Source organism: Dromiciops gliroides, chromosome 3 (genome assembly GCF_019393635.1).
Source record: "Dromiciops gliroides isolate mDroGli1 chromosome 3, mDroGli1.pri, whole genome shotgun sequence".
Taxonomy (NCBI): domain Eukaryota; kingdom Metazoa; phylum Chordata; class Mammalia; order Microbiotheria; family Microbiotheriidae; genus Dromiciops; species Dromiciops gliroides.
Window position 1 is genome coordinate 72,780,789 of NC_057863.1, and position 12,213 is coordinate 72,793,001.

The following is a 12,213-nucleotide window of genomic DNA, read 5'->3' on the forward strand; positions in this document are numbered from 1 at the left end:
AGATATTAATTATATATGTATATAGGTCATATCTACTCAATAGAATACAAGCTCCCTGAGGGCAGATTTTATTTTTGTCTTTGTTTCCCCCGAATCTAGTAGTTTCTTGCATGTATAAAATATTTCATAATTATTTAAGTTGTATCGAGTGTGATCTTTTCTATGGTGAGTAGTTGGAATACTTAGCCCACTAAGCAAAAGAGAAAGAACCTAACTCTTGTTCATTAACTTCAACCTTAATGTATCTCTATCAGAGCTTCTTTGTTGGCACATGTGACAACATATAGTACTTTATTTCTTCCATTCATCAGCAAATATTTGAAACATCTTTCCAGAAAATAATCTGATTAGGATAGAAACAGGACCCATTATTACATTAATATAATCACTGGATGACAAAATTCTCTCCACCAATGTAGGTTTGCCCCTTCTTTATAACATATAGTTTTAGAGAGTTAAAAAGAGCATCAAGAGGTTAAGTGATTTCCCCCGGGGTCTTACAACTAATATCTCAGAAGTGAGACTTGAACTAACATTTTCCTGACTCCAAGGACAGGTCTTTATCCATTCAACTTGGATCTTTCCCCCTTCTCACTTAATATGTTATTTGAGGGAAACAGAAGGTCAATATAATTCTTAGTCAAGAAATTCTTAAATAAATATTTGGGATTGAGATGTTCTCTGTATAATTCCATTTTTAGTGTCAAGTCTTCTAGCAGCAATCCAGAACATTTGGTCTACTTGACTAATAGGTATAGCCTTTAAGACTGGAAGAGCTTTTTCCTGAGATTTCTTCTGTGTCTGATTTTTGGCACAATGGAGAAGTCTTCACCATGTTCATTCCAAATATCAATAGTTAAGTAATTCTGAAGTAATAAGGAGGTAGACTGGCAAAGCAACTGACTGGTATTTCTGAGGCCAAGGTGCTAATCCTAAATTTAACAGTGTCAAGAAGAAATGTCCATGTAAGATACAATATACAACCAAAATGGCAAGGGTGATGATGAATTTTCAACCTTAATCTCTTTAGTTTTAGGGAATCTAAAGAGTTCTACTTGCTCTGCAAGGACCCTCCTTTGGGAAGGTGGGGGAAAAAGGGAGGAGAGTAAGAGCAGGCCTGGGGCAGGGACAATAGAAGGTTTTTTTTCAATATGGAAAGTATTTAATACTATTTTTAATAATAAACATTTTTATTTAAAGTTTTGAGTTCCAAATTTTCTCTCTTCTTCCCTCCACACTTCCCTGAGGCAGTAAGCAATCAGATATAGGTTATACATGTGCAATTATGTAAAACATTATCATATCAGTCATTTTGTATAAGAAATCTTGAATAGAAGAAAAAATGAAAGCATGAAAAACAGCATGCTTCAATCTGTGGTCAATAAATATCAGTTCTTTCTTTGGAGGTGGATAGTATGCTTTATCAATAGTGCTTTGAGATTGTCCTGGATCTTTGCATATGTGATGAAATAATGGGATTTAGCAGATATTCAAAGACCCACCTGGAGGTTAATTGAGACTGATTGAATCAAGTGAGAGTGATTGACTGCTGATTAGCCTACTTCAAGTTAACTGGATTGTAATCACACCTGGCTATCCCTTAACCCCAGGTAGAATACTTAGGATTTATTCTGGCTGCTGGAACTCGCTCTATCTCTTCTAAGAGAGTTCAGGCCATTCAACAGCTTTCTGCCCCCCACTACTAAGAAACAATTAAGAGCCATTTTGGGAGCTACAGGGTTCTGCAGACAGTGGATCCCTTCGTGGTCACCAAACTGTGATGTTTAAAATCTAAATTGTGGTCGCCTTAAATTAGATTCTTTAGCACCAGTCTTTGGGCATTAAACATTTCTTAAAGCATACAGGTATTAACATGGAGTTCAGAAAGTTAAGAAAAGGCCTCTCTAGCCTAGAGTTCCTGATTGAAGCAGGCTCGTGGTGGAGGACTTGAGGAAGAACCCGACCAGGCTGGAACTCTAGGCTAGAGAGGTGTTTTCTTAACTTTCTGAACTCTGTGTTAATACCTGTATGCTTTAAGAAATGTTTAATGCCCAAAGACTGGTGCTGAAGATTCTAATTTAAGGCGACCGCAATTTAGATTTTAAACATCACACATAGCTGAGAATAGTTAAGTCATTCACAGTTCTTCATTAAACGATATTGCTGTCACTGTGCACAATGTTCTCCTGGTTCTGCTCACTTCACTATTCATCAATTCATACAGGTCTGTTCAGGACTTTCTGAAATCATCCGGCTTGTCATTTCTTATAGCACAATAATATTCCATCACCATCATATGCCACAGCTTGTTTAGCCATTCCCCAATTAATACGTATTCCATTGATTTCCAATTACAATAGTGGTTTTTAATGTCAAGAGAACATGATTGCAAACAGACTACAGAATATCAGCACATATTTGGAGCTGGAAGGGACCTTAGAAGTCATCTAGCCCCCTCATTTTACAGATGAAGAAACTGAGGTTCTGAGAAATTTAGTGATTTTTCTCCTCCATTAGAATGTGAGCTCCCTGAGAACAGGAGCTAGACTGCTTTTAGACCTTTCAATGTATCTTTCTCACTTACCATGGTGCCTGACACATGATTAGTGAAGATTTGTTGACTGATGGCTAGACTGTCTAAGGCAAGAGTTCTTTCTTTCTTTCTTTCTTTCTTTCTTACTGAGGCAATTAGGGTTAAGTGACTTGCCCAGGGTCACACAGCTGGTAAGTGTTAAGTGTCTAAGGCAGTATTTGAACTCAGGTACTCCTGACTCCAGGGCTGGTGCTCTATCCACTGAGCCACCTAGCTGCCCCAAGCAAGAGTTCTTAACCTTGGAAACATAAACTGGGGAATAAGAGTTCATAACCTGGGGAACTTAATAATCCATACATATATCACTGTGAGAAAATAATTATTAATAATGGGGTTTTGGGTGGAACCAGAGACCCACCACTCAGGAACTCTGGCTGGTTTTTCTCAGAGCCACCCCAGATATATATATATATATATATATATATATGTTTGTTTTCAATAGAATTGATTCCTTTGTAATCCCATGCATTTTATTTCATGCCTTTAGAAACATTATTCTAAGAAGAGTTCCAAAGGTTTTACAGACTTCCAAAAGAGTCTAGGATATGCAAAAGCTTAAGAATCTCTAGATTAAAGTCACAGAGATTGTAGGGAGCAAACTTGGGTTTGAACACAAATCTGTCATTCTCTTCCCTACAGCAAGCTTACTTTAAGAAAAGCCAATGCCTTTGAATTTTTCTGTGTCTTAGTTTTCTCATGTGCAAAATGAACCAATCCTGACCTAACTCTATATTCCTGTAACCCAGTGTGTCCTTCTCATAGTTAATAATTACATAGAAAGTAACTTGCTTCATTCTACTAATTATTAAAGCAAAATGACAACACATATTCCTTTTTTTCCCTTTTGGAGGCACTTAAATGATGTTTACAGGGTCATATAACTGCTTAGTGTCTGAGATCAGATTTGAACTCAGGTTCTCCTGACTTCAGGGCTAATGCTCTATCCAGTCCACCACATAGCTGGCCCACATATTCCTTCTTATCAACAAGTCAATCCCGGTTCATGTTTATTCCAAACCACAAGAAAACTCCTTTCTAAAGCTTTACCTGGGCTACTTCTTATGATACCTTTAGGAAAATGTGGCTTCTAACTGAAAGTAATACTCCAGGGAACAAAGAAAGAGGTATAGGACACTGGGTGAGACTAGAAACTTGAGAAAGAGTGTGTTCAGCCCCAAGGTTTGGGAACTCATACAAAAAACACACCCATGTTGGAAATGAAGATGCATCTACTGCTGTAATCAAAATTGGAACTTCAGTGAAAGTTTGGCAAGGATAGCAACTGCTGATCCAAATCCCAACTTGGCTTTCCAATTTTAGCTGAAGCTGTTTCCAAGGCTGACTTTGCAAATGGTTCTCTTGGTGAGGGTGTAGACATGTGTGTTATGGAGTTGGGTGGGGAGTGGGAAAGGGGGGAGAGGCAGAACTCATCTTCTGAATTGGTCTGAGTTTTTCATACAGAATGGTTCACTGGAAGCTTTGTACTTTTCAAAGATCTATCTTTGAACTTGTCATTGGAAGCCAGTGACTCAAATCCAATTTGGTCTGAAGAGGAGATCTAGAAAGGAAATGGGGTACAGTAGAAAATGTTGATTTAGGGTCAGACTTGGGTCCAAATCCCAGCTCTGTTTCTCACTACCCACTTATTTCTTGAGTTTTTCAACCTCTCTGGGCTACATAATTGGTAAAAGGGGTGTTTTGAACCAAATGACCTCTGAGATATTTTTCAGCTCCATTTTCAATCCTATGGCCTTGCTCTAAAGTTTCAAGAGATGAGGCAGTTTAGAAGAAGAGATTAAGTTAGATTTAGCATTTGTCCAATGTTTACTATGTGCCAAGGCACTGTGCTAAGTGCTGGGAATGGGAAAACAAAACCAACAATAAGAAAGACAGATGCTGACCTCAAGAAGCTTACATTCTATCTTTTTTTTTAAATTTTTTTTTTTGTGAGGCAATTGGGGTCAAGTGATTTGCCCAGGGTCACACAGCCAGTTAAGTGCCAAGTGTCTGAGGCCGGATCCGAACTCAGGTTCTCCTGACTCCAGGGCTGGCGCTCCATCCACTGCACCACCCAGCTGCCCCCACATTCTATCTTAATAATATTTTCTAGTTGATGTAAAGATATTTTTCAACATTCATTTCTATAAGAGTTTGAGTTCCAAAATTTTCACCCTTCCTCCCTTCCCTCCTCCCTCCCCAAGACAGCAAGCAATCTGAGATAGTTTATATATGTATAATCACATTAAATATATTTCCATATTAGTCACGTTGTGAAAGAAGAATCAAAACAAAAGGGGGAAGCCCCCAAAAAGAAAACAACAACAACAACAACAAAATTAAAAATAGTCTGGTTCAATCTGCATTCAGATTCCACAATTCTTTTTCTGGATGTGGAGAGCATGTTCCATCATGAGTCCTTCGGAAGAGTCTTGGATCATTATATTGCTAAGAAGAGCTAAGTCTATCACAGCTAATCACACAATGTTGCTGTTACTGTGCACAATGTTCAAAGAGTTTACATTCTAATGGGAGAAGACAATTAAAAAGAAACTGAAAAGAAGAGGAGAGAAAGTTGAGGAGGCATTGTGTAGAGTCAGAAGGAGAGACTGGAAAGGGGTAGAGGAGTGAGCATGGCTAGACTGGGCACTTTCTCCAAAAGAAGGATTTTATTAATTAGAAGAAGGAGCCACAGAGGCAGAGGCATCTTTCAGGGTGAGAAGGCTGCTGGGGAATAATGAAGTCCAGGGAGTATAGAGTAGAGTTGTGAGAGGAGTGAAGGAGAGGGCAAACAGGAAAGGGGGAAAAAGAGCAAGAGATTTGGAATTAAATGATGTCCTCCATACTCATTGGCTGTGTGACCATGGGTAAGTCACCTCACCTGTCTAGGATTCTGTTTTCATTTCTATAAAATGGAGATGATAATACAATTTATACTACTTATTCCACAGGGCTGTGATGATGATCAGATGAGATGATGCTGTATAATGCTATCCAAGGGCAAATTATGAGCTCTTATTATTGTTGGTTTCCTAGATGGTATCACAAATGAAATGCCTTTCCTTAGGCTTTCATCACTCCCTGTGCCTGTTTTTGTGTTTCTTTGGTTGATATTCACATTTTTGTATTACTTCAAGCATGACAGCAGCCCAACTGTGAGAAATTAAAGGCTTAAGAAATGATCATGAGAATGTGTCCTCATACTGGACCTCTGAAAAGCAGACTTCAGGATAAGGAAATCCTGAGTAGGCCACGAACATGATCCTTGAGTTTGATTCAATAAAAACTCATTGAAATCTGATTTATTGTGACTTGGAATTGAAGACTTGGGATGAGATTAATGGGTTGCTTTTGGATTACATCATCTTTGGGGGATTGTCAAATACAGCCTATGTTGAAGTCGATGAGGGCTGTTTAGCTGTATTCCCTTGTTAAAAGAATGGGATGATTGCTGTTTCCAAGGAACTCAAAGGATAACATAACAGACAGAGTCCATGAGGCATGATTTTGGAATCACTAACCTCCTATGGAGGCCACCTTGCATTTGTGCTCCGGCTGAATGCTTTACATTGCCGAGAATGGCTATAAGACCCTCTGCAGGGTAGACATGAATCATGCTCTGGTTGCTTGGCTGATCTGGAGAGACATAAACCACATTGCCCAGCTTGTGTGTTTTTCAATATTTTCTTATTAACAACTTACAGCACCAGTGTTTGAGAAATCAAACTCTGACCTATATATCAAATGCATTTGGTTGTAGCACATATTCCCACTCCCACTCCTTGTCCTTAAAGAGAAAAAAAAATGTAAATAACTACTAACTTGGGGGCAGCTAAGTGGCGCAGTGGCTAGAGCACCGGCCCTGGAGTCAGGAGTATCTGAGTTCAAATCCGGCCTCACACTTAACACTAGCTGTGTGACCCTGGGCAAGTCACTTACCCCAATTGCCTCACTAAAACAAACAAACAAACAAACAAAACACACAAAAAAACTACCAACTTGAGTTTTTTTACTTGCTTTTAAAAAAAAAAACTGTATAAGACAATTCTACCAAGGCACACATATCCTGGACTATTTCAATAGCCTGCTAGTGGTCTCCTTGCCTCAAATATCTCCCTACCCTTGTCTATCCTCCACTAGGCACTGGAGTGATCTTTCTAAAGTGCAGGTCCGACCAAGGCCCCCACCCCCCCCCCCCAAACACTGACTCAATAAACTCCAATGCTTTCCTGTTACCTAAGGGATCAAACAGACACTCTTCTATTTGGCTTCTAAAGCTCTTCACAGCTTGGCCCTTTCCTATCTGACCATTCTTAAAAGCTCTTCTCCTTTCTTTACACTCTACAAACCAGAATCACTGGCTTTGCTTGTTGTAACTCACATACATAACGAGACGTCTCCTGACTGCATTTTCACTAGCTGCCTCTAAGCCTGCAGCTCTAGCCTTTCTCACCCCCACCTCCTTCATTCCCTCGATTTCTTTTAGATTCAGCCCTTCCATAGCTAGTGCCTTCTCTCTGGGGTTACCTCCCATTTGTGCTGTATATATCGTGTATGTATATAGTCATTTGCATGTTGTCTCTCCCATGACCATCTGAGCTTTTTGGGGATGGCGATGTACAGTGTTTTCCCTTTGTATCCTCAGAGCTTAGCTTAGAATCTGGCACATCGGAAGCACTTGATGGATCCTTGTTTATTGAAAATGGTACTGTATTTAAGCTTCTATTAGTAATGTGTGTGTGTGTGTGTGTGTGTGTGTGTGTGTGTGTGTGTGTGTGTGTGTGTGTACGCAGAGCAGGGAATCAATTACAAGACTGCTGATCAATTAATTCCTCACAACCTAACTGATGAAAATACAGGGCGTAAAGGGCAGTTAATATAAACGAGACAATGAGATATAAAAGTAGATTTCTTTTGGACTTTTTGCACCTTGTAAAGGGTGTGTGTGTGCACCCCTTTATACCCTAGTTAAAGGAGTAAAGGAAGTATTAAAAAATGGCTTATGCTTCCCCATTCCTTTAGAGACCAGGAGGAAGTACCTTAATTTGAAGGAATTATAGGGACTTGACCACCAGATTAAGGCAAAGTACAAAACTGACAGCATTCTAAAGCTAGGCTTCCATGTGCTCCTCTTGCAAGATACTTGCTTGTGGGTGGAATGAGGGGGTGGAAGAGAAATGTTTCCACCTTCTTCGTTACATTCTGTAAGAGTTTCAAGAGGAAAAGTGACAGGCAAAGTTTGGAGCAAGAAGCCTTTATTATGGCACATTTTTTACACAAATTTTTACACACACATTTTTACAAGAGAAGGCTCAAATTCTAACCTGAGGTACCCAGGAGTGGAAACATGAAGATAACAAGAAAAGTAGATAACTAGAAAAGTTTCTTAATCTCTGATTTGTTGTTGAGTCATTTTTCAGTCATGATCCCATTTGGGATTTTCTTGGCAAAGATACTGGAGTGGTTTACCATTTCCTGCTCCAGCTCATTTTACAGATGAGGAAGCTGAGGCAAACAGGGTTATTTGACTTGCCCAGCGTCACACAGCTAACAAGTGTCTGAGGCCAGATTTGGAATCATGAAGGATTGTCTTCCTAACTCTCTAGCACTCTATCCACTGTACCATCTAGTTGCCCTGACCTCTTATAGGACAGTGTTTAAGCCATGACAAAGAAAAAAGGGGGGGCATTAATGTTGATCCTGAAGAGAGGCTACCCTTGGACTTTAACACCTTGAGTCACTAGCTCTGTGTCACTCCCTCTAATTGATGAGTAAAATAGGTCCTGTTTCCTATATAACAAGGAAGAAAAGGTAACAGCTATGGGTTTTTGTCATAGTCAGGATTGACTTCGTTTATTTATTTATTTGGTTATTCATTCATTCACTCACTTATTTGTTTGTTTTTTATTTTTTATTCATTCATTCTTTTATTTTTTTATTTGTTTAGACATTCATTTATTTATCTATGTCTCTATCTGTCTGTCTGTCTAGATGTTTGTTTGTTTATTTATTGAGGGGGCCAGGTTCTTATTCAGCTGTGTCTGATTATTTACCATATCTTACTTCATAAACAGGGAGGCACTCAGGCATTGTCACAACTATGCAAGCATGGGGTATGGAAGTTTGCAGAAAGAGCATGTTGGGGATGCCAAAGGACATGGGTGTAGAGCAGAGACTCTACCTCAAGTAAGTTCAGAAAGGCCTACAATATGGAAGCTTTTGGGAGTCTTTAAGTCACATCTCTAAGGTCACACAATGTCTGAGGACAGATTTGAATTCAAGACCTCTAGGTTGTGCTGTGCTACCCAGCTGCCCATATGTTCTGGTTGGGTCTTAATTGCTTGCTTGATAGTTGCTTTGCTCCAATTAACTTGAAAATTATACTTCTTTGCTTATTCTAGCTTCCTTTCACCTTGATGTCTACAATTCCCATGGTTCTGTACAGTAGTAAATGATTCAAAAAATATTCAAGGCCTCATATAACTGGAAGATTGGTTAACCCTGTTAGCGGTCAATTATCCTGCCGGCAAGTTCACCAGATACAATTAAAACCAAATGGATTTTTTGAAGAAAAAAAAAATGAGTTCCTTAGTGTTCATGCAACCCTAGAATCTTTAAGTGAACATGAAACTAAGGGGTTTTTTTTCCCTCCTTTGTTTTGCTTTCGAAACAATGATGTCATGAATAGAGAATAATGTCTCTGAAAAAGATATCAAGGTTTATTGATCCAGAAAAAAAAAATCTTGATCAAGGCAAAACTAAAAGTCATTATGTCCTTCATGAAGCAATATATCTAACTGTTTGTTGAAACATGACTTCACCACATGTGTTCCAACAAACCAAATTTCCAATTTAACCAACCCCCTCCTCCCCTCTCCCCCCCAAAAGAAAAGCATAGCTGTGAGCATTCTTCATTGTGTTTATGGATTTTTCAAAGGCAATAAGTTTGTTTTAAACAATCGCTAATAGTAAGGTCAGAAACCTAGAAATGTATCCTTCCCTTTAAGATTCCTGAGTAAATGGGAGATATCTTTTTATATGGTCTTTATAGCATCTGATATATTAAAGGAATTATAAAAAGTAATAGCTAGGAATGTATATGTATATGTAGGTATACAAGTTATATATGTATACTCATGTATGTATATATGTATATGTATATATACAAACTATATATGTGTATGTATATGTACATAAGTATGCACATAAGTGTGTATGTATATAGATAGATGATAGAGAGAGAGATAGAGAGATGATAGATAGATGATAGAGATGGATGGATGGATGGATGATAGATGAATAGATAATGATGGTGGTGATAGATATATGAGATAGATAGATAGATAGATAGATAGATAGATAGATAGATAGATAGATAGATAGATAGATAGATAGATAGATAGATAGACAGACAAATGTGTTTGTGTGTAATTCCAACAGCCAAGTAACTGAACAAGAGAAGAAAATCCCACTCTTTACTGGTAATATAGAATTACCAAGGCCTTAGGAGGTCATCCAGTCTATCTCTCTTTAGGTTTAACAATAAACCTCTTAGGGGGCGGCTAGGTGGCACAGTGGATAAAGCACCGGCCCTGGATTCAGGAGTACCTGAGTTCAAATCCGGCCTCAGACACTTGATACTTACTAGCTGTGTGACCCTGGGCAAGTCACTTAACCCCCATTGCCCCCCCCCCAAAAAAAAACAAAAAAAACCCCAATAAACCTCTTAGACCTAAGAGTTTCTATCCCAGGCACCTCTGTGGTTCAGGGAAAACCCCTGAAGCAAAGTTGGAAAAACAACATTGCCATGATGAATTGTATTGATGCTATGATTAGAAGTACCACTATATCCTTTGGAAGACCTAAATGACATGACAATATAGGTGTACATGTCAGTTCTGCTCAGTATGATGAATGAATGAAGTATTCAAATTGGAGGGGAAATGGAGCAGCCTTTTGCAAATTATCCCTTATCTTTGGCTGGGTTGTCCACCTTCTCTCTTTTTTTATTTGACTTTTTAAAGAAAACTCACAGTTCTTTCCACAACTTGTGTTATTAATCTACCCTAAAGCCTAACATCATTCACTTCAGAAAACTCTTCCTTCTAGCTAAGAAAAAAATCCATCATTCTCTAACAATTCATTACCTACCTTTGGAACCACCCCAGGGCTTGAATTTCAGAGACTCAAGAGCTTGAATGAGTAGCCAAGGTTATCATCCAGTCTGTTAGATGCTTTATTGTTTTTCTAAAGTCAGGAGTCATTTCAGGGAAAGCAGGGTTGGTATGTTTGTTTTTTTAGGACTTTTGTTTGAAGAAGTCACTTGAGGTGAAGCAAAATGATAGAATGGAAAGAACACCAACTGGGCCAGGACTTTGGAGATCTGGGTTTTCTAGTCATTGTTGATGGGGTATTGCACCTGGAATCAAGGAGACCTGGGTCCTAATCCCAGATCAGATGTAGATCCCCAGTTCTACTAATAAAATCACTTAACTCCTCTCTCAGTTCTATTATGGGAGCATTCCAGGCTGTTGCTCTCCACACTACCAGTAGCGGTCATGATGGAGGCAGGGAGAGAGATGTTATATACTTTATACTATTCCCATATGTTTTTGCTTTCTCCTATCAGGTTTCTATTTTTAAAAAGCTTTTCATTCTACAGTCAATCCTCAACTTTTGTGGGGGTAACATTCCTAGAAAATGGTGCAAAAGTTAAAAAATGTAAATGTTGATACATTGAACCAATGGGAAATTGGAGGTTAGGTTCCCATGACCATCAAAAACTATAATCTTTGACTAGAAATTGCTGAAAATAGACTTTTGTGCATATAATTCTTTATAACAAAAATAATAATTCTGATAACATGTACTTTTTCTAACACAGTAACCATGAAAAGCCCATAAAATGCAGTAGACAAAATAAAATTGGTAACATGCAAAACATTTTTCTTGCTGTCAGTACCCTAGAATTCGGTCACCTTTTGTGCTAACATCTTAATTAAAAAACAAAACATTGATTTCAGAAAAATATTTATTTTCATAATGTATGAAATCTATAGTACCATAAATACTATATAAAAATAAAATTCTTAAAACCAAAACATTTTTTAACCTGAACTTTACCTTCCACTGTGTCAGACAGCAGTGTGAGGGCATTGTACTATATATAACAAATCGTTGATTCCTTAACACCAAACACCAATGGTACATGCCATTGGATTTGTTGACAGCAGCTGTAGACATTCTGGCATGAAGTTAATCTAACACCTTTATTTTCTCACTGAGCTGCTTCACTGAGTTTGCATGCTTGGACTTAGAGCCCAAAGGTCTTGCACTATGCTTTGGGGGCATAATTGCAACATAAAACTTGAGTTTTGAAGGCAACTAATGAAAATATACAGTGGATACAAGGGGAGTTCTTTACAATGGTAGGGTGAACAAGACTAGTGAAGAGCATAGTAGGATACCATCCACCCCACAAACTTACATACAGTGTACCTCATGGTTTTCTCTAGCGCACGTAGATGTGAATGTGTCTGGTTGCCAACATAAAAGTGAAAATGAGGTTACTAATAAAATCACATGAGTGCTTGAAATTGGGAAAATTGAACAGATGAATGTTG

The 12,213-nt window shown here is 38.4% G+C and overlaps 1 pseudogene; it reads right to left on the reverse strand.

Annotated features, from left to right (window-relative positions):
- Positions 1-651: 651 nt before the first annotated feature.
- On the reverse strand, positions 652-6,206 carry LOC122747159 (annotated as a pseudogene).
- Positions 6,207-12,213: the final 6,007 nt, after the last annotated feature.